A 23846-nucleotide genomic window follows, 5' to 3' on the forward strand; every position below is an offset into this window, starting at 1 on the left:
GTCTCCACCCAGAAACTCATGACCTCACCCAGTGTAAGCATAACATGCAACAGTACACTATACAGGGGCTCACAAGGGTGACCCAGTAACCAATCTGGTATGTACCTAAAGTACATTGTATCAATTTAGAGAGAGATCAGCTGGGCTTTGGGCCTGATTAGCAGGTCCACTGCCACACTAAAGTCGAAAAACCAGAGAATCACAGCAAAAAGTGGGGGTAACCATAGGAAGCAGACCCTACTCCCCTACAGTGGTCCTAACTATGAGGAGTTGCCCTGCTCTCGTTGGTCAGAAGTGACCTGGTGCTTGACCCAGAGAATTTTAAATACGTATCTGAGAGGGGCAAAGCCCTCCAGATCTGCGGCCTGAAACTACTGTAGCAAGAAGTGCCCTGTTGAGAAATTTTGCTGTGCATAGATATCTAAGACCTGACCTCTGAAAACTGCACCATCTGAAAACTACAGCCAGGTGGACACTGTGCTGCAAAAAGAACTAAAAAGAGCGGACTCCCTCAAGGCTACAGGTTAAAAGAGCTCAACTGGAGTATCACCAACTAAATCTACACATTGGAGACCCATCAGTTGATTTTTAAGGGTGGTGTTCAAGTGAATTGCGAAATTGAAGTTTCCCATTTTCAAGGACCCTCTTGGAGATTCCAGAACGTTGGATTGTGTGTTGGATACTTTGGGACCCGCAAGCAGAACTCCAGGAAGGAGTTCTAACTGAACCCTGCTTGCTGAAGAAGACAGCACACCACAGTGGTGAGGATTTTTCAGACCAATTTATAAAGGTGTGTCCCTGTCGGAGAAAACTAAATGACTTGAAGGGGCACTGTTGGTTTCTAAGCACTAGAAAGTGATTAATCTTTAAAAAAAATCATATCTGGTTCCCTTCAGTTGATTTTATTTGTTTGTTTTGGTGTCATTTAAAAGATGAAAATATTACCTATTTTTATAAATTGGTGTTTGATTTTTATTTGGTGTTGTCTTGATTATTTACTGAAATGGTGTTTTTGAATGCTTTACGTACCTGTCTTTAAAGTTAAGCCTGTCTGCTCGCTGCCACATTGCCAAGGGTTGAGCATAGGAATAATTTTCTAAGACCTATGCTGAGTCCTATCATGTTAGTGGCCTTATTGCCAGTGGCAGACCTACATTTGCCCCTACCAATAACCCACTTTCCAACAGTAGGATGTTGATTCGCTTCAGAAACACAAGACTGAAAGGCCGATCCCCTCTGCAGCGAAGAGGAGGAAGCATTCAGTGAGTCACCTGACCTTCTGGCAGACTAACCTAGCCTTGTTAGTCAACTTCAACATCTCTGAGGCAGGCAAGGATGACTTTACCTCCTTGCAGAAAGAGGTATCCAAGAATGTTCCATCCACCTTGGTTCAAGTCTGTTCCACTCTTGAACAACATGCCACGTGTAACCATGCCTGGCGTGAGTACTGTCTGCACACTGACACCCAGAAAACCTCTGAAACTGCTGCACAGCGGAGCCAAGCACCACTCTTCTGGGAGACTGGCTTCGAGCCCTGTCAAAGCCACTGCCCCCTTTGGTGCACCACTGTCTTTGAGTGCTAGTTGACACAGAATAAAGGCACCAGAGCCGAAAAACACCCTTCTAGAGCTTTGATCCTCTATTGATCCAGAGTCTGAAGACTTCAGTTGGTGCTGAACAATCAGTCGGCTTCACCATCAAAAATACCCTAAAAAGCCTCCACTGTTGAGGAGCACATCCATTTATAAAAATAATAGGTTGTAGTTGTAGGATAATTTAAACACTAGAATGAAAAAAAATCCACTGGAGGGTTCCAGAGATATAGGTATTACAAGCAATAATAAATCAATTTAGTTTCACTCAACCACAAACAAGCCTTGGCAAAGTCAACAAATTGGACCCTTAAAAACGTTATAAAAAAAACATAGGTGTCAATAACATCGGTTACTGTAGGAAACTGGGTGTATGTTGCAATAGTCTGTAAGAAAGTGCCCCTTTTTGCAGGGTTGCCCCTACTTTTTGCCAAACTGTTGATGTACTTTGACTGAGTGTACCCTAGGTTTCTGTCAAACAGGTACCCAGGGCCTATGTTCTTTTCCTCAACTGGACTGTTTAAAAACCCAATTGGCAACTCTGGCCACATTTAAGTCCCTTGTAGAAGGTACCAAGGACACTGTGACCAGGGAAGGCCTGTAAGGGCTGCAGCACTTAATGCACCATCCTTAAGGGCCCTGTACCTTTACACACACACACACACACACACATACACACACACACACACATTGCCTTGCAGGCTGCGTGTCTTGGTGCAGAACAAAGTGAGGAGTCGACATGGAACACATCCCTGTGTGCTGTGCCCACAACCACTGCCCTGGCATACATCAGTCACCCCTCTAGCTGGGTGCCCTATGCCAGTAGTGAGGGTACAGGTGCAGGAGCCCTGTACCCCTACAGTGCCCAAGTCCATTCCTGGGCACTCTAAGTCTAGTGCTCCCTTAAAAGTATATGGTGCTGAGTTTGTCATTACGAACTCCACAGCACCATAATGGCTGCACTGAAAAATGAGAAGTTTGGTATCAAACTTCTCAGCACATTAAACCCACACTGCTGCCAGTGTGGGATTTAATGTAAAATGCCCGACCGAGGGCATCTTAAAGATGCCCCCGGAAACTCGACCAACTTCTGGGGACCCGACTGAGTGTTCAACATCACCTATGCGCCCTTCTTCTCCTATACCTCCGTCTATTCCACCTCCTCTTCCTTCATCCCCTCAAAATTCTCCTACTCATTTTTCACCACAACATACACCTCCTCATAATGATGATGATATTATCGGGGAGGAGACGGCCCAAATACCCTTTTAACTACCCAACAGATCCACTGGACTGGGAGTACCCAATCCCACTAGATGTCACACCAGATATCCCTGACCCATATCCATACCCATCCAAACTATCTCCTCCAGAAGATAATATTGGCCTTGGACACTTAATCAATAGAGCTGCCGTCCATCATGGGGTGACAATGCACTCAGATGAGGCAGAAGAAGATTTCCTACTTGACGCTTTTGAACAATCTCAAAAGTCAGTTCAGATGTTACCTATGATCAAAGGGGTTATTAAGCATGGACCGGAAGTGTTTAAATATCCTGTACGTGCTAGGATCATAAACCCCAGAATAGAAAAGAAATATAGGCCTGCTCCTGGGGATCCTGCCTTCATTAAGGGACAACTGCCTTTAGATTCCCTAGTAGTTTCAAACGCAAGAAAAGGAGCAAACTCCCAAACATCAGGTGAGGCGCCACCTCCTGATAAAGAGTCAAAGATGATAGACGCTTCAGGCAAGAGAATAGCTGCCCAAGCAAGTAACACATGGCGCATCGCTAACACACAGGCCCTCCTCGCAAGATACGACGTGGCTCATTATGTTCAGCTAGAAACACTCTTACAGCATCTACCTGACCAATATAAAGCACAAGTTAACGGCCTTATCCAAGAAGGAAAGCTAATTTCTAGTGCTTCTATCAAGTGCGCAATTGATGCAGCAGACACTGCTTCTAGAGCAATAAACACTAGTGTCCTCCTTAGACGCCATGCATGGCTACGTAACTCAGGCTTGAAGCAAGAGGTGCAATCCGCCATTTTAATTGACATTTAACCGAAAACAGCATTTTGGCCCAGCTGTAGACACAGCACTTGAAAAAATGAAAAAAGACACTGATACTGACAAATCTATGGGAGCTTTGCAGTCCCCACAAACAAGAGGCTCCTTTCGTCGCTCCTTCTATAGAGGAGGCTCCAAACAAGCTGGAGCAGACAATTCAGCTTCCTTTAAAAGCAATACTCAAACATCCTCAATAGGTGATATTTTAGAGGAGGCTTCAGTGGCAATAACAACAAGGGTAGAGGTTGAGGTGATAACAATCAAACCTCTCCCACCACAAAACGGTGACTTCCTGCCGCTCCCCCAACAGCATTCCACTCCTGTAGGGGGAGACTAATACAGTTCCTACCTGTCTAGAATTCCATCACCACAGACAAGTGGTAACAACAGATTATCCAGTATTGCTACTGCCTAGAACTTACAGCTACCCCATCACATATACCACCAAGACAGAGTCCAATGTCTACATAAAATCTTACGCTGCTCAAACAAGAGGTTCTATAATTGCTTCAAAAGAATTTTGTTACCCCCATCTGCAAGATGATGGGGACAGAGTTGTGCTTCAATGTGAGAAAGTGCACATGTCGACATGGCACACATCCCTGTGTGCCCTGCCCCCTAAACCCACTGCCCTGGCATACTTCAGTCACCCCTCTAGCTGGGTGCCCAATGCCAGAGGTTTGGGCACAGGTGCATGAGCCCTGTGCCCCTACAGTACCCAGAGCCATTCCTGGGCACTGTAAGTGCAGTGATGCCATTAAGAGTATATGGTGCTGGGAGATTGTCATTTCGAACTCCACAGCACCATAATGGCTACACTGAAGACTGACAAGTTTGGTACCAAACTTCTCAGAACATTAAACCCGCACTGATGCCAGTAATGCCCAATCACAGCTAGGCTCCTGCCCCCTTCCCACAGGAGAGGAGCAGGCTAGGGGTTGGACCCACCCCAGGACAGTGACCAAATGGTCCCTGGCCTTGCCCTACCTGCAACACCCCTAAATTCAGTATTTAGGTGCTCCCTGAACCTTCATTCCTCAGATCCCGATACCACAAGAAGAAGGAAGATCAAGAAGAAGACCCACCGCTCAGCTGCTAACAAGACAACAACAACTGACTTGGCCCCAGCCCTCCTGGCCTGTCGATCTTGGAACCTGCTCCTGCCTAAATCCCGGCGATTCCTGCGGACAGCAACCTTGGGACACCCGGAGGACCTGCCTGCCTGGACCCTCTTAAAGACTGGGACTCCCATCAGCAGAGGCTCTGCTGCAACAACCCCCCTAGTGCCAGCCAGGAAGCTCCGGACCAGCCCACTCTGCAACCGCCGTGCCTGGCCCGTGCCCGAGTGATCCAAGACCAAGAGGACATCCCCCTGGCAACTGGGACCCGAAGTCCAGAGCCCAAAGACTCTCCCCGACGAACCAGACGACGCCTGCAGACTCAGAACCAGGGCCCCCCCCAACCGTGACCAGCTGAGGGTAAGCTTTTCCAACACCCAAAGACACCCCTGCACCCGGCTCCCTACAGCCCCCTGTGCCTCCCTTTGGGGTTCCTATCTGTGCTCCAAGATCCCAACTTAACTCTCGATGTACTGGTTGCCCCTGGAGAGTCTCCACCCGAGCCTGCAGCCTTTGTTCCCTTGTGACCTTTTCCATTGGATAACATTGAGCACCCGACGGCTCAAAAGCACCTTGCACCCAGCCGCCCGAACACAGCTGGATGTGCCACCTTTGTCCTATCCTGCTTCCCCCTTTGCCCAGAGCAAGTGACCAGGAGCCCAGCTCCCACAGCTGCGTTGCCTGCTAGCCAGCAGCCACCAACCGGAGGCCATCTGTCCCCCCATTGGATAACATTGGGCCTAACTACCTCTGCACCCGGCCGCCCCTGCGCCGCTGAGGGTGAACCAGCTGTACCTACCTGACCCTGGGGGACCCCCGAGTCTATGCCCAGAACCACAACTTCACCAGTCGAGGACTCACCAGGAAACCGGTAACTCACTTACCTGCCATTGAATAACATTGACTGGTTTGACTCGAAAAATCTACTTTTGAAAACTTTAAATATTCCTATAAATTTATCCGAATTCTGAAATACTCATCTGTGATCAGGAGAGGAGTCAGTACTGTACCTTGTAGCCCAGTGGTTAAACGCAAAAGTAATCCCTAGCGGGTTTACTAGTAACTTGTATTTTCTCCATAGGAATCCATGGTCTGCCTTTCTATGAAATTTCTTCTAAGTGTCTACTATTGAAAACTAGAAATATTCTTTAAAAATCACACGAAATACTGAAACGCAATTACCTACCTGTTTTGAGTTAAGACCCCAGTGCTGGCCCTAGGAGACCATTACTAGATTACAAAAGTAACGCGATCGTACTTTACCTGCAACCTGAATTTTCTCCCATTGAATAACATTTTCATATTTCCTTTAAAAAGTTTCTAAGTGTGAACTTTTAAAACCGCTTTATATTCATGAAATTCACTACAGTAACTAAAACGTTTTTGCTAACCTGGTTTCATCTTAGACCCCAGGACTGAATCTTAGATCTAGTCCTGGGACTACTAAAGTAATCAATATAGTAATCAACTGTACTAACATGTGGAAAACCCATTGAGCTCAATGCTATAGTGTGTTTTAGGATTGTGTTGCTTACTGTCAATACTGTATTAATTGTGGGCACAAACTTTATTGCTCCTTTGCAAAGTAATTACATGAGAGATCTCATAGCAAGAAAAGTATATTTTTATAACTCTTGTTTCTAAAAATAAAACACCTATATCTCTGGATATAAAAACAATTGGCCTGGAGTTCAGACCTTGAGTGTGTGAAACCTTTTGCTGACTGTGTGTGTACAACAAATGCTTTAAACTGTCCTCTGGTACAAGTTACTAGTAAACACGCTTATGATTACTTTTGCGGTACAGTAATTGGCTAAAAGGTACAGTACTGGCTTCTCTCCTGAGTACTTTGGAATTCGTTATTCGGCTGATTTTAGATGAATATTTTGAAGTTTCAAAACTTCACACTTACAAGATTTTTCTAGTCAAACCAGTCAATGTTATCCAATGGCAGGTAAGTGAGTTACCGGTTTCCAGGTGAGTACTCGACTGGGGAAGTTAGGGTTCTGGGCATAGACTCGGGGGTCCCCCAGGGTTAGGTAGGTACTGTTGGTTCACCCTCAGCGGCACAGGGGCGGCTGGGTGCAGAGGGAGTTAGGCCCAATATTATCCAATGAGGGGCAGGGGGCCCCAGGTTGGGGGCTGCTGGCTAGCAGGCCAGGCGGCTGTGGGAGCTGGGCTCCTGGTCACTTGCTCAGGGCAAATGGGGAAGTAAGATAGGGCACAGGATGCGCTGCCAGGGGCACTCGGGTGGCTGGGTGCCTTTGAGCTGTCGGGCGTTATTCGATGGGAAAGGTAAAGAGGGAACAAAGACTGCAGACTTTGGGACGGGTATTCTTCAGGCGTGACCACCACTTCGAGAGATAAGTTGGGATCCTGGAGAAGAGATAGGTACCCAAAAGGGAGGCAAAGGGGGTCGCCGGGTGCAAGGGTGCCTTTGAGTGTCGGGAATTCTTACCCTCGGCTGGTCGCGGTTAAAGGGGGGTCCCTGGTTCTGAGGCTGCAGGCGTTGTCTGGTTCGTCAAGGAGGGTCTTTGGGCACTGGACTTCGGGTCCCAGTCGCCGGGGAGGACGTCCTCGTGGTCTTGGATCACTCGGGCACGGGCCGGGCTCGGCGGGTGCTGAGTGGGCAGGGCACATTTCTGTGTTGTGGGAGAAACGCGAGATGCGCATTCCTTTTTTAAACTTGCTGTTTTGGGAATTTACTTCTTAATATTGTCTCACTCTGAAAATATTGCCCACCTTGCATTGCTCACCTTCTTTTAAAAACTCTCTGCGCCACATTTGCAGCTTCTGACTCAAGTAATTTCTTCCACTTTAGGACTGCACCTGGATAGAGGCTCATCTGTACCGCGTACTGTTTTAGAAATTATTTTTAAACCTGACAGGGCTGCGTTTCCAGTCTGCCAAGGCTTGCCAGTGCCGCTTGAGCAGAGAAACTCAGCTCTACCCACTGAGGCAACGCCCCTCTCCGGCTCAGTGGCGGGAACCTGGAGGGTATTTAAGCTTTATGCCACAACGGAAGCACAGCGGACGCGCGCAGCTGGCGCTTTGAATGCGCCAAAGGCAAGCCCATCGGCGCGCGGCCAGGGCCAGAAATGCTGCTGGTTTACCCCCCAGACTGCAATACACCACATGAGAATTGCAGACTCTTAACCTAAAGGTTAGAAACTGCCAAATCGTATCTCTCACAGAAATCAATAAAACCACCAGTACTTGTCCCACTTGCAAATGCACTATCACTTATGAGTCCAACACAAAGACTAAGCCCAACATCATGCCCAAGGCCAACACCTCTCATAAACAATTTCAGTGCGGCCTCATAAACACCAGAACACTAGCAAAACACACCCTACATATTTATGACCTGCTGATAGACTACAACTATGACTGCCTTTTTGTCACTGAAACATGGCTAACTAAGTGTTCAAACTCTGACATAGCTCAGGCACTCCCTCAGGGGGTATACCAACTCCAGGCTAGTTGGAATCGGGTGAAAAATGAGGGAGGCATAGCCATAATCTACAGAGACCATCTGAAATGTTCCATCACCAATACGCCTGAACTAAAAGATGCAGAAAGCCTCGGTTTTAATTTTAAACTAGACAATTGCACCACGTTTGCCAGTGCACTTGTATACAGGCCCCCGGGACCTGTGGAAAACTTCTTAGACTCCCGGGGCGAATACCTCAGTCCCTTTGTGGTCCGATACTCAAATTTTACAATTCTAGGTGATTTCGATCTCCATCTAGATGCAATTGAAAACCCCAACACTAAGACCTTTACAGAAATCACCAACGCTCTTGGTCTAAAACAACTGGCCCAGGGGCCCACACACCAGGCTGGATATACCCTAGACTGGATTTGTACCAACGCTACTAATTTAACAGTTGCCACTCCAGTCACGTTAACCTGGACCGATCATAAACTGATTCCGTTCAGCTTCATCTATGATAATGACCAAAAAAATAAAACGTTCAGCAATCTGGCCCCCACACGAAATTGGAAAAATATGCTAGCTAACCCCAACCTACAGGGCACGGCGGAAGCCACCAGACCCACCCTCACTGGTAATCCTGATACGGACAATATCTATTCAATGAATGGATGCTATAAATAGCCAACACTCTAGCCCCGCAAAAAAGAACCACTAGGAAAATAAGGAAATCAGCCCCTGGTTTACCCCTCACCTGAAAGCCTTGAAGGATCAGTGTAGACAAACAGAAAAACAATGGAGAAAACACTACGAGGCCGAAGATATGAAGCTCTTTAAATCCACACTTAAAGCATATCAACAACAAATCAAAATAGAGTTAAAAAATTCTCTATACTAATCTCATACCAGGGGCGATGACAATCCGAAAACCATTTTTAACATAGTAAAATCTTTCACTAACCCCACTAACTTAGATCGTGAAATACCTCCCTCACAGGAACTATGCGATGACATTGCCGAGTTCTTCGACAAAAAAATTAAAGATCTAACTAAAGATTTCTCTAATATTCCACCCCAGCATAACCTAGCCCAAGAATTAGAAAGAACTTTCTGATTTCAAATAAATCAATCTAGAACAATCCCGACCGGCCATCCTGTCCTGCAAGTCAGGATCTCCGTTCGACCGATGCCCGCAAAAAATTCTTCATGCTTTGGTGGACATAGTAAACCCCGTTATCAACCAGATTATTAATACCACGTTTAGGTTACCAAAAATCCCTGATCTCTGGAAAACCGCTGCGGTCAAGCCACTCTAAAAAAAAGAAACTTCCGGACCCCGCCACTCTCGCAAACCTTAGACCCATCTCCCTGTTACCGTGCCTTAGTGAAATTACGGAGAAAGTAGTTAATGCCCAACTTAACGAGTTCCTGGAAGAAACCAACATCCTACATCCAAAGCAATCAGGTTTCAGACCAGGCCATTCAACAGAGTCTGTGCTGCTACACACTACTGATACCCTCAAATTTGCCCAGGATCAGGGCAAGGAAGCAGTACTAATTCTGTTGGACCTATCCGTAACGTTCGATACGGTCTCTCACGACATTTTGAGAGAGAGACTGAACCACAGCGGAATAATCAACATGGCTCTAGCCTGGATTGCCGCATTCCTAGATCAAAGAAATCAGATTGTAACACTTGGTAAATCAGATTGTAACACTTGGTAGCTACAGATCAGAAGGGAAGTGGCTATCATCAGGGGTTCCTCAGGGCTCTTCCCTGAGTCCTACACTCTTTAATCTATATAGGTCACCCCTGCTCTTGCTTATGGCTACTTTCAATATTGAATCAATTGCCTTCGCAGACTATACGCAACTGATTCTCACTCTAGACAAAAACTCCACGCAGTGGAAGAAAAATTCCCAACTGCCTTACCGCAGTAATGAGTTGAATGAAACTAAATCACCTCGTCTGCAGTAGCTCTAAAACAGAAATCATGTTGTACGGAAAATCCAATGTTTTCAACCCAACCCAATGGTGGCCTTCTGATTCAGATCCCCCACCCACTACAGTTGATACCGCACGAAATCTAGGAATAAAATTCGACCCAACACTTTCCTTCCATAAGCAAGCTCTTACTATTGCAGGCATGCGTTTCCAAACTATAAAAACCCTCCGAATTATTTTTTTCCTACTCCCACTGCATGCCAGGAAGACTTTTGCGGTGGCCCTGACCTTGTCCCGCCTGGAGTACTGCAACAGTCTCTATGCAGGAACAAAAAAGGCGGTTGTAAATAGACTACAGGTAGTCCAGAATGCTGCCGCAAGGCTGGTACTCGGAGTCCCTAGGCGCTCCTCCTCAACTGAGACACTACATACACTCCACTGGCTACCAGTCCATAAAAGGATCCTATTCAAAATCCTGACCGTTACCTATAAAGCTGTGAGTGAATCGGGTCTGGAATATCTGAGATCTAAAATCAAGCGCTATAACACTAAACAAATCCTGCAGTCCACATCAGAAAACCTGCTAACTGTCCCAAAATTCAAATTGAAAACTAGGGGTGGAAAATCCATTGCGGTACTGGGCACAAAAGCCTGGAACGCCCTTCCTACTCAGCTGAGGCATACCCACACGGAACTCACCTTCAGGAAACTCCTCAAAACATGGATTTTCGCCACCCCAGACCACCTAGCGCTGTCACTGATCTAATCATCCCTCTCCAAGTCTCTCTCCCTCCAGTGCTATTTTAGCACTTTACACCTTTATATGGCTGTTTTTCCTTCGGTCCTCAAAGCGCCAAGATGCTCCTTGGAGTGAATGTTGCGCTATACAAAACCTCTCTACATTCATTCATTAAAGTCTTGAGCTTCCTGGCTGTCACCAGGGCTTGGTTGTTGAAGCAGAGCCTCTGCTTATGGGAGTCCCAGTCTTTAAGAGGGTCATGGTATTCAGGTCCTCCGGGTGTCCCAGGGTTGCTGTCCGCAGGAGTCGCTGGGATTAAGCAGGCGCAGGTTCCAGGATAGTCAGGCCGGTAGGGCTGGGGCCAAGTCAATGGGTGTCGTCCTGTTAGCAGCTGCACGGCGGGTATTCTTATTGATTTTCTTTTCTTATCGGGATATGAGGAAGGAAGGTTCAGGGTGCCCCTAAATACTAAATTTAGGGGCGTTACAGGTAGGGCTAGCGCAGGGACCAATAGGTCCCTGTCCTGGGGTGGGGACACCCCCTAGCCTGCTCCTCTCCTATGGGAGTGGGGGGGGGGGCCTAGCTGTGATTAGGCAGGGCTCCCCATCTTCAAGATGCCCGGAGCCCAGAGTCGTGCTTCACCTCACCTCTACCACCTGAGGGGTGCAGTTGGCACAGGCTGGTACACCCCCCTTCCTGACGTGGTGTTTCCCGCCAGAGTGGGGGTTGGAACTGGCGGGGGCCAGTTGCTGAGATGAGCAAATGGTCTGGAGAAGCTCAGAGGCGGCATGCCTTTGAAGCTTCCCCCTGCCCATCCTGGGGGAGGAGACCTAGCACCTCGCCCAGGATATGCATTGTTGCAGGCCCAGGAGAGCGGGGGCTCTCCACCCGGGGGTCCAGGAACATGTCTGCTGTGTGGCAGCCTCTGTAGCCACTCAGACCAGACGTGGATTGTAGGCTAGGTTTTCAGGGGGGATCTCTAAGATATCCTCTGGTGCACTTTACATTAAATCCCATACTGGCATCAGTGCGGGTTTAATGTGCTGAGAAGTTTGGTACCAAACTTGTCAGTCTTCAGTGTTGCCATTATTGGGCAGTGGAGTTCGTAATGACAACCTCCTAACACCATATACTCTTAATGGCATCACTCCACTTAGTGCCCGGGAATGGCTCTGGGTACTGTAGGGGCACATGGCTCCTGTACCTGTGCCCACACCACTGGCATATGGCACCCAGCTAGATGGGTGACTGATGTATGCCAGGGAAGTGGGTTTTGTGGGCATGGCACACAGGGATGTGTGCCATGTCGACTCGGTTTAGTTCTGTACCTAGACACTCAGCCTGCAAAGGCACTGTGTGGGAATCGGGGTACAGGGCTCCTAAGGGTGACACAATAAGTGCTGCAGCCCTTAGGGGTCTTCTCTGGTCACCAGGCCCTGATCACCTAGGGTACCATTTACTAGGGGCTAATAGGTAGCCAGAGATACCAATTGGGCTTTGTTTCAATACAGCTTTAGGGAATGAACACAGGGCCTAGGTACCTGGTTGGCAGAAGCCCAGGTCACACTCAGTCAAAGCAAATTAGCAGTTCAGCAAAAAGTGGGGGCATACCAATGCAAGAAAGATGGCACTTTCTCACAAGCGTCCAGATATCGAAATGACTTGCCCCCCACTCTGAGGCATTTCACACGGGGAACCGCTGCAAGGGATTGCTCTGACGAGTGTAGCTGGCGAGTAGGGAGATAAGGAACTAGCAGATTCGACAGGATCTCAGGGGAAGACAGCTTTAGAGTCTTGAACGAAAGGCATAGAGCTTTAAATTGAATCCTTTGGGGCATGGGTAACCAGTGAAGGCGCCGTAAGGCACCTGACGCAGAGCTGGTCTTAGGGAGCCTCAGCAGGACTAGAGCGGCTGCGTTCTGTACTCGCAGCAAGCGAGTGACTTCAGCCTTATTGGCGCCTAGCATCAGTGAGTTGGCATAATCTAATCTAGATAGGATGGGCGCCTGGACTATCAGCTGTCTGGTAGAAGGATCAAAGAAGCTCAGCAGGGGCCTCAGACCCCACAGAAGTCTGAAACAAGAACCGGCGATCTTCTTTGTATGTTCCTGGAACCCAAGAGTGGAGTCAAACCAGATACCTACATTTTTTACTGCCGACTTATGGGTAGGGGCAGTCCCCAGAGAAGCGGTCCACCAGTTCTTGCTCCACAGCCCTTTATCCTTCCCCACCAGCAGGACTTCTGATTTGTTGGCATTGAGTTGCCCGCAGTTTACAGTCCTCCAATGCGCAACTGCCGCTAGGCCATCCCGGAATCGTACAGCACCCAGAGTATGGTGATCAGAGGGCCACCACTAGTTGCGTATCATCTGTGTACGAGATCATGGTCAAGCCATGATCCCTCGCCACCGCCGCCAGGGGTTGAACATAAAGGTTGAACAACACGGGGCTTAATGCCGAGCCCTGGGGAACCCCCTGCTTGATGACATGGGCTTGTGAGGGGAAAGGGGGGGGGGCAAACCTGGAATGGCCTGTCAGATAAAAAGGAGCGAAAACACTCCCAACGCCAGGCCCACCACCCCCGCCTCCTCCAGCCGGCGCAGGAGGATCTGATGAGAGACCGTGTCAAACACTGAGCTAAGGTAGAGTAAAATGAGGGCCGCAGTTTGACCCTCATTCAGGAAGTGCATCAGTAGCCTGGCTAAAAGTGTGTGTGTGGGAGGTAAGGGGGTTACTGCAACAGAAACACAGCTTCCTACAGAAATGTTAAGACTCCATGCCGAAAACCGATTCAGAGCTGAAATCCTTGACACCGAATTCAAAAACTGCTTTGGAAATGTAACCTTCTGCACCGAAAAATAATTCCATCCAGGCATCGAAGTCCAACTGAAGGAAAAAAATATTCCCCCAATGCTACAGATCCAATTTTCGACGTCCCAACACCCAAATCGGACTCAAACAAAAGGAACTTAATATAAATCCAGATTCAGGACATGTCCTTACTAAACTGCCCCAGAAGCACAAACCTGAGTCAGAGGTCACACTTTCTCAAATTCCTTTAAAGAGGAAGAATGTAGGTACTTCACAACGTTCTCAACTTTTAGAGCAATAACTCATTACACCAGCTAACTCTCAACCACCATGACCTGATGATGATGCAGATGGGGGGTGGGAGGGGCAATTTTTTACCAATAGATCCCTAGACTGATTACAACACTGATTCACCCACAGATAGCGACCCAGATCTTTACCCTACAAAGCCGTCCACTCCTGACGATAATGTGGGATTACTAGAATTACTTGCTAGAGCTGCAGAATATCATGGAGTACAGTTACACAAGGAATCTCTAGAGGAAGATTTCTTATTTGAAATGCTCAGTACAACACAAAGGGCTAGCTGGAGTTGATATGATGAGGCATGGCGATGATATTTTTAAAGACTGTGCGCTCGTATTCTCACCCCCAGAATAGACAAAAAATATAAGCCTCCTCCCTCTGATCCAGCTTTTATTAAAGGGCAGTTACAACTAGACTCTTTGGTTGCCTCTAATTCACAATTCGGGCCAATTCACAAACTATACAGGGGATTCTCCCCCTCCAGACAAAGAGTCAAAACTGTTAAGACTCCTCTGGTAAAGAGTAGCCGCCCAAGCAGCAAATCATTGGTGCAGTGCCATCACCCAGGCCCTACTAGCCAGGTATGATAGAGCACACTGGGACGAAAAGGAGCAATTGCTCAAATATCTCCCAGATGAGCACAAAGCAAAAGCGCTGAATTTAGTGCAGGAAGGGAAGCTCATCTCCAATTCATCAATTAGATGTGCTTAAGATGCTGCTGACACCGCAGCTAGAGAGTTAAACCCTAGTGTGTTATTAAGGAGGCATGCATGGTTGAGAATTTCTGGTTTCAAACTGAAGTACAACAGTCTATTTTAAATACTCCATTTGACAAGGAGCATCTCTTTGGGCCTGAAGTGGATAAGTCATTGGAAAAAATTTAAAAAGATACGGAAGTGGCAAAGTCAATGGGAGCTCTACAGTCTCCTTTCAATTGTGGCTCCTTTCGTCGCTCCTATCGCTCCTTCTATCGTGGAGGATCGAAAACCATGTCTTCTGATAATATAGCCATCTCGTACAAAGGCAACAATCAATCTTCCTCTACAAGAGGCTTCTTTAGAGGTGATACAGAGGTAACAACGGCAAAGGTAGGGTAAAGGTTCGCACCACGTAATTCCCTCTCCCCTAACAAGCAGTGACTTGCCTACACTTCCCCTCGATCATTTAACACCTGTCGCTGGAAGTCTTCTACAATTCCTCTCAATTTGGCAATCTATCACTACAGACAAATCGGTGATAGGAATTATCCAACATGGTTATTTCCTGGCGCTTCCTCCAAACATTCCAACACACTCACAAAATGTCATCAGAACATTTACACCTACTCTAACAGGAAGTTCAGTCTCCCTTGTTAAAAGGCGCCTTAGAGCCAGTACCTTTACAATATCAAGGGTCAGGCGTGTACTCCCTGTGTTGTCTAATTCCCAAAAAGGATGGCTCCTTGAGACCTATTCTAGACCTTGGAGAACTAAACTACTACATACTGTCTGAGCATTTCCACATGGTGACACTTCAACTAGTGCTCCCACTTCTACATCAGGGCGACTTTGTCTAGTCTAGACTTAAAAGACACACATTGCCACATATCAATTCATCCCGCTCATCGCGAATACCTCAGATTCATGATAGTGGATTATTATTCTGTAATGATCAAACGTCCCCAATTCAAAGTACTACCGTTTGGAGTCACCATTGCTCCCATTGTATTTGCCAGACATCTGGTAGTAGTCACAGCCCATTTGAGAAGACAGCACATCCACGTCTTCCCATACCTGGACGACTGGTTCATCAAAGCCAGCACTTACCAAATGTGTCTCTACAACTATTCAATTACTACACAAACTAGGGTTTATAGTGAACGTGTTGAAGTCTCATCTACAGCCTTCCAACACAAACCTTTCCGGGAGCCACATTAGATGCTCAAAAAGCTCCAGCCTCTCCCAATACAGCCAGAATTCACAGTATTCAGTCACTTCTCACTCTGTTTCAGCCCAACCAAACTTTACCAGCAAGAGTTTTCAGGCAAATGCTAGGGATGATGCAGTCTTGCATCATAATACTTCACATGCATCCCCTTCAAGAATGCTTAGCAAGTCAGTGGAACCAGTCGCAAGGTAAGTTGACTGATGTAGTTTTGGTAGAAGGCTGCAGCCATTGCTCTCTGCAGTGGTGGAACCCACAAAATGTTTCTCGACCCTGTTCCACAGATAGTGCTAACAGCATACTCATTATTCACTGGTTGAGGTACTCCCCTACAAAATCATACAATTCAAAGGTTATGAAGTCTATTTATTTATTTTATTTATTTTATAGCATTTGTAAGGCGCGCAGCTACCCACAAAGGGTTTCCCGGCGCCAGGAACGCTAGACACTCAGAGATCACTGGGGAGAGAACAGACAAAGCAATTATTTATTGAAAAGCCACGTTTTTATGTTCTTTCTAAAATTCACATAGCTTTCTTCCTTGCGGATGTGGGAGGGCAGTGTGTTCCACAGCATTGGCCCCAGGTAGGAGAAAGATCTCCCGCCTATTCTGGCTCTTTTAAACCTAGGTACTGCAAAATTTGCCGCTGTGCCTGAACGCAGGTTACGATTTGGGAGGTAGGGCTTAGCAAGGGCCTGAAGATATTTAGGGGCAGTGCCAGCTTTGATTTTAAATAAGTAGCTCAAGGCTTTGAAACGAATACGGTTCTCAACCTTGAGCCAATGCAGATCATTGAGATGTTGGGTGATCCTAGCAGATCTGGGGATTTTACAGAGCAATCTAGCCGCAGCGTTCTGCACTAGTTGCAGACGCTTTATCACTGCCTTATTTGAGCCCAGGTATAAGATGTTGCCGTAATCAAGCCGAGATGTCACTAAGGCATTGACCACGGTCTTCTGGGTAGTAGTTGGCAGCATCCAGATGATTTTGCGTAACCATTTGATAATGGTGAAGCATATACCTGCCACTTTGTTTGCTTGCTGGGACATAGATAAACAGTCATCAATGGTGACCCCAAGGTTTCTAACCTGCGTGGCGGGAGATGGAAGTTTGCCCAATGATGGTGGCCAATGGGAATCATTCCAGAGATCTTTGCTATTTCCCAGCAGGAGCACCTCCGTTTTATCTCCATTCAGTTTAAGCTGGTTGTCTGACATCCAGCAAAAAATTTCTTGGAGGCCTACTTTTAATGCAGATGGGGTAGACGTGTCAGATTTGGAGAGTGAGAAAAGGACTTGTTAGTCATCTGCATAAGTCATTAAACTTAAGCCAACATTTTCTACAAGATTGGCCAGTGGACGAAGGTATAAATTAAAAAGCAGAGGGCTCAAAATTGATCCTTGTGGCACTCCATGAGGAGAATGGAATACCTCAGAGCAAGCCTCCGAAGAGGAGATCTGAAAAGTACGGAGGGAGAGGTAGGATTTCATCCATTTCAGAGCTTTGCCTTCGACACCATTCTCCCCCAGCCTGTCCAGCAGTATGGAGTGAGAAATGGTGTCGAAAGCCGCACTGAGATCTAACAAGACCAGTGCTACTGTTTGGCCGTCGTCCATAAGCTCCCTGATCTTTTCTGTGACCCCGAGCAGGGCCGTCTCAGTAGAGAAACCACTCCTAAACCCCGATTGCGACGAATGTAGGAGGTTATTGTTTTCTACATAGGCTGAAAGTGCCTTATGGATATGTCTCTCTAGAATCTTGGAAAAGGCGGGTAGCAGCGAAATTGGGCGATAATTGGCCAATATCATCGGGTCTGCGCCTGGTTTTTTAAGTAGGGGGCTGACCATAGCATGTTTCCATAGAGCAGGAACTGTAGCTTGCTCTATGGATGCGTTCAGTATTTGTGCTATGGGACTCAAGGCAGCATCCTCTAATTTGTTTACGATACTGACAGGAATAGGGTCACATGGGGAACCCGATTTGATGGATTTAAGTAATTCCTTCAGTATATCTAATTTAATAGGAGGCCAGGTTTCAAGATGACAGTTTACTCTAGGTACTAGAGTGGTGTTTCCTTGCTTGTCTGTTGACTTGTTAGCATTTTTAATATTAGAGACGATGTTCTCAATCTTATTCGTAAAGAAAGAGGCCAAATCCTGGCATTGCTGGGTATTTAGAGGGGTAGGTTCTGCTCTAGCATTTTCCCCAGCTAACTCTTTTACCGTATTAAAGAGAGTCTGAGATTTGTTTACGGCCATATTAATTGTATCGGTGACATAGCAAGCTTTGGCTTTCATGCAAGCTGAATGGTAACAGTTTCTGGCCTTTCGGTAAACTTCTTTTTGATAAATGTCGTAATTTTTTCGCCACTGTCTCTCTAGGTTCTTGCAACTAGATTTTTCTTTCTTTAAGGCTTCTGTGAACCAGGGGGCAGGAGGGCGATGGACTTTCCCTTTGTAACGGGCTAGGGGAAGGCACATATCAACGGCGCTAGTTAGCCACTTTTGTGTTAGATCTGCAATACTATCCATATCTCCATCCAAATTTGGATGATTTTCTTTCAAAGCGTTGTTTAACTCCTCCAAATTTAAGAATTTCCAGTTTCTTCTAAAAGATTCTGTAGGAGTTGAGATAGGATCCTTTTTGGGCTCTAGCAAAATGGCAAAAGTTAGAAGAAAGTGATCTGACCAGAGAACAGGCGTGGTGTTAAGCCATGAAAGTTCTTTCATGCTTGATATTATAGGGTCCAGCAAGTGTCCGGCTTTGTGAGTTGGACCGCTGTTACGTAGTGTCATGTCCAACACCATGAGGTCATCTATTAGATTTTTACAGGTCTTGCTTTGGGCGTCGTCTAGATGGAGATTCAAATCTCCTAGTACGGTGTAATTTTGGGCTTTTAGATGTTGGGGTAGGATAAAATTTGCCAAGTCATCTGACCAGGATGGATTATTGACTGGGGGTCGGTAGATTAATAGTCCGGAAAAAGTGAAATTTGGACTGAGGGAAATTTTGAAAGAAGCAGCCTTGCAGTTAGGAATAGCTGCAGGTTCGAAAGTGCACACATATTCTCTGCTGTAGATAATAGCAATACCCCCTCCTATTTGTCCTACCCTATCTCTCCTAGCTATAGCATAGCTCGGGGGGAGGGCGGTTGCAACATCGGGGCCCGATCCATCGTGGAGCCACGTCTCCGTTAAAAATATAGCGATGGGCTTTCTGTCAGTCAATAGGTGAAAAATATCTAATTTATGTTGGGGCAGTGAACGGCAGTTTATCAGAAAGAATAAATATTCTTTTGAACTGACTTTCTGTTGATAGGATTTAAAAACAGTGTCCTGTGGGCTATCAGGATAGGTCTAAAGTACAAGAGTCTCCATATAAATCATCTAGAGCTACTAGCAATGTTTCTAGCGTTCAGCGCTTTTCAATCTCACCTCATGGGCAAAGCTGTCCTTGTCCGCACAGACAACATGACAGCTATGTACTATATAAGGTAACAAGGCTCAACTATAACGCCTTGCACAAGCCGTTTGGAAATGGGCCATACACCAAGAGATTTTTCTGGCTGAACATCTTCCTGGAGTAAACAATCAGATTACTGACCTACTCAGCAGACAGACCGCAAATCCACGAGTGGGAACTTCATTCCCAGATTCTGCTCCCCTACTTTCAGGATTGTGGATTTACTCGCATAGATGTGTTTGCCACAGCTCAAAATTCAAAGTGCCCAAGCTTTGCCTCCAGGTTCTCACACCCGCTCTCCAAAGGCAAAGCCCTGTGGATGAACAGGTCAGGGATATTTGCCTACTCTTTCCGTTGGTAGTTAGGAAACTCAGACTAACATCCCTCAGACTCATAGCTCCCCCATGGGCACGTCAACCTTTTTTTCACCACCCTGCTGGAGCTCTCAGTAGTTACTCACCAAAAGCTGTATCTGAACTCCAGTTTCCTCACTCAGAGCCATGGGGAACAAGCAATCCCAAATCACTCAACCCAGCGATTTGGCTCTTGAAGTCCTAGTTTGGTTATCTACAATTACCACCAGACTGTATGATTATCCTAAAAGAGACTAGAAAACCTACTACTAGGGCATGATTGCAGCAGAATGGAAGCGGTTTGTTATTTATTGTAACAATAACAATATCTATTTCCTTGATGCTTCGGTGCAAAACATCATTTGTTACCTCTTATCTGTTCTACCCTACATATCCATTTGCTTGTATCTAGCAGCAGTAGCTGCATACTTGAATAAAAAAAACAGCCAACACTTATCTCTATTCAGAGTACCAGTGATTAAGGCCTTTGTGGAAGGATTATAGAGGGATAACAGAGTCCCACTTGCACCAGTATGGAACTTAAACAGTCCTTACAAGGCTACTGGGTCCACCATTTCAGCCAATGCACAGTTGTCGATTACAATTCCTCTCATGGAGGGTTGCTTTCATCATTGCACTCACTTCCCTAAGGAGAGTTGGTGAACTTCAAGCACACCCTATACAAGAGCCTTTCTTTCAGCTTTACAAAGACAAAATGGTTTGAAGAACCAATCCCTAATTTCTTCATAAAGTAGTTTCTGCTTTTCATATCAATCAATTGATTTTACCTGTGTTCTTTCAACAACCTGATTCTATAGCAGAACGATATCTACACACACTAGATGTTAGAAGAGCTCTACTATATTATGTGGAAAAAACAAAATAATTTTGCAAGACAAAACAGCTTTTTGTTGCTTTTTCGCCATCACACAAAGGCAATCCATATCTAAATGTTATGGGTTTGTAAAGCGTGAACGCTGCCCCAACGAAGAGGCGTCCCGGCGCTGAATTGCAAAGAAATGACCATGCACAGAAGGGCAGCAAGAAGGCCTACGCAAGGGTAAAGAGAGAAGTAAAGAGAAGTTTTAATGGATTTTCTAAATTAGAGGTAGTTAGTGAGCCCCCGGATGTGGGCCGGCAAAGGATGGCAGCTCTATTTCAAAAGGAACGGCCTCCGGTGTGAACCCTCATCACGCAAGGGACCACTATCTGGCATTATCCCATGGAGCAGAGAAGAGGCGTAGGGGTGTAAGGTAGAAGTCGGTCAAGATTTCCGGAGAACCACCTTTCAGGATTTTAAAGGCTATACAAAGAGCCTTTAACTTAATACGCCTAGCGACAGCCAACCAGTGGAGACAGCGAATGGCACGTGTCACTGAGTAGGCTCTGCGCAGGCCAGGTAGAGCTCTTGCGGCTGCATTCTGGACTCTGTAGCTTTTGTATTTCTGACTTGTTGGTTCCCAGATTCAATGAACTGGCGTAATAGTCTTGACATGATCTGAGCCTGGATGATGATCTTGCCTAGTAGGGGCATCAAAGAAACCCAAAATGGGTTTGAGTCCGCGCAACAGACCAATGCAGGTTCCTGCCACCTTTTTGGTTTGAATCTGAAAGTTGAGTGAAGCATCCATCCAAACCCCTAAGTTCTTCGCTACAGGTTTCGGGACAGGAGCGGTGCCAAGACCCTTTGGCCACCAAGACTCGTTCCAGCGGTCATGGTTCTTTCCCACCAACACCACCTCTGACTTGTTGGCATTCAGTTGGAGACAGTTGGTGGGCATCCATTCAGCGACTGCCACAAGATCACCCTGAAATTTCATGGCGTCCCGCTCAGGGTTGCTCAAGAGAGCCACCGCCAATTGTCTCATCCGTATAAGAGACCATGCCTTCTGCTCTTGGCTACTCCAGCCAGAGGTTGAACATAAAGATTAGTAAAAATCAGAGGGCTCAGGGACGAGCCCTGAGGAACCCCTTGACCTATAGAGAGAGTGCTAGAGGCAAAGGGGGGGGGGGGGGGGGGGGGGGGGGGGAAATATCTCCTGAAATGTCCTGTCTGCAGGAATAGAGGCCAGCCACTTAAATGTAGATCCAATGACTCCGGCCTCCACCAGATGACTTAGCAAAATGGCATGACACTGTGTCAAACGCGGCACTGAGATCCAAAAGGATCAGTGTCGACGTTTGCCCCGCGTCCAAGGCTTTCCAAAGATGTTCAGTCATTGCAAGATTGATCGTGAAATGTATCAAAACATGTTATGCGAAACCAAAAAGAACCTTGATAATACCCCCAGAGCACATTCCAACCGCAAAATAGGGGCTACTTTGGCCTTAGGAAATATTTCCCTAGCAGCTGTAAGGCAACAACATGGTCTACAACGCACACATTCATCAAACACTATTGTATTAATGTGTTAGCGAGGCAACAAGATAATCTTGACCAGGAAGTACTTAAAACACCTTTTCAAACAACTGCAACAGCTACCAGTTAGCCATCGCTTTGGGAGTATACTGCTGTGCAGTCTGTCTCCAGTGCCAGGAAACCTGCAAGGTGTTAGCCGCGCTATACAAATACTTTAAATAAATAAATAAATGTGATCTACAGCTCATATGCCTCTAACGGATAATGTTACTTACCCAGTAAGCATCTGTTCTTGGCGTGTAAAGCTGTAGATGCACATGCGCCCAGCTGCCTCCCAGGGTACCTATACCGGTTTATTACTTTACATACATACGCATGTACATTTCTATTCTACACTTACTAACTCCATTCTCACTCTCTGAGTGAAAAACAATCTAACAGGGAAGTCGATGCCCATTCGTACTATCACCGAAAGGAGGAGTTCCCTACCTCTTGCCTGGAAAGACTTCTTTGAAGAAAAACAACGTGCAAACATCCGGACCCAACACTAGATGGCAGGAGTTTGAAAAACATGTGAATCTACAGATCTACATGCCAAGAACAGATGCTTACTGGGTAAGTACAATTATCCTTTGTCCCATAGGACTGCATTGACTGCTTTTCTGTGAAAAATCTTCAAATCTTCTCGCTCACGCTAAGCCAAATAGAGAGTAGGTTATTATCTACTTTTTCATCTGCCTACCTTTGGGTTTCTACTGGACTTTGTGCACACTATACCTTACTTTGGTATAGTACATACAGAGCCAGCTTCCTACGGTCGCACCTCCCCGTGACAGGATACCTATTGTCCTGTCTTACTCTGCTCAAGCTTGGCTCAGCAACAGGAATTCAGAATCGTGTCTATGGTCGGCAGCAGCCGTAGTTTGCTGTCCGGGTCCAGAAGACTGGTACCGGGAGCACTGAGGGCCTCCCAGGGGAGCTTTACAGAGCATGGAATCATGATTCCTACTTTTTTATATCAAACATTACCGGGTTCATTGCTGCCAATTTAGAGATGGTCATCGCATAATGACGCATGACCACTCTTTGTATCTTACTGGATGATTACAACTTCGGATAATGGACTGCAAGGTTGTAGGGGTGTCTTGCTCATGCAGGTGCACCCTCACCTGCCTTCAGAATTGAAAGGCCTGCCTTAGGGGTGACTTCTAGGTTTTAAGTGCAGTGACCTCCGTTAGAAGGAAACTTATATCTGTCATAAGTTGTGCTAGCACCAACGTACACAGGCTGCAACGGCAGGCCTGTAGTCCCAACTTGAATGGTTTCTCATGGGTGGTATAATGCATGCTGCAGCCCATGTGAATTCCATGTTGTACCTATGCTCTGGGAACCTTAGTAACATATACTAGGGACGTATCGGAGTACACCAGTAAAATCTGGAGTGTACCCAAGTACTCACCATGTCCAATTTAGGGAAGAAGCACAGAGACTGGGGTCCTGATTAGTGTGATCCCAGTCAGACTAGTCAGTAAAACATAATGACACCAGCAAAAAGTGGAGGTGACCATGAAAGCAGATCCTACTTTCCTACAGAACCCTTGTTCTAAACCCAGAAACTCCACCCTCAAAACCATTTACTTATCTGCAAACCAATAACCTCATTTTCCTCTATAGGATTGCATTGACTGTTTTTCTCTGAAAAACGTGTTGAGGATGGAAACCTAAGTAAC

At 46.5% G+C, this 23846-nt stretch overlaps 1 protein-coding gene across 1 annotated transcript in view; it reads left to right on the forward strand.

The window, feature by feature from the left end:
* The window catches only part of KMT2B (lysine methyltransferase 2B), a 1030490-nt gene that overhangs the window by 500313 nt on the left and 506331 nt on the right, over window positions 1–23846 (forward strand). The gene's annotated exons all lie outside the window — the stretch shown is intronic.

This window comes from Lissotriton vulgaris, chromosome 7 (assembly GCF_964263255.1).
Source record: "Lissotriton vulgaris chromosome 7, aLisVul1.2, whole genome shotgun sequence".
NCBI lineage: Eukaryota > Metazoa > Chordata > Amphibia > Caudata > Salamandridae > Lissotriton > Lissotriton vulgaris.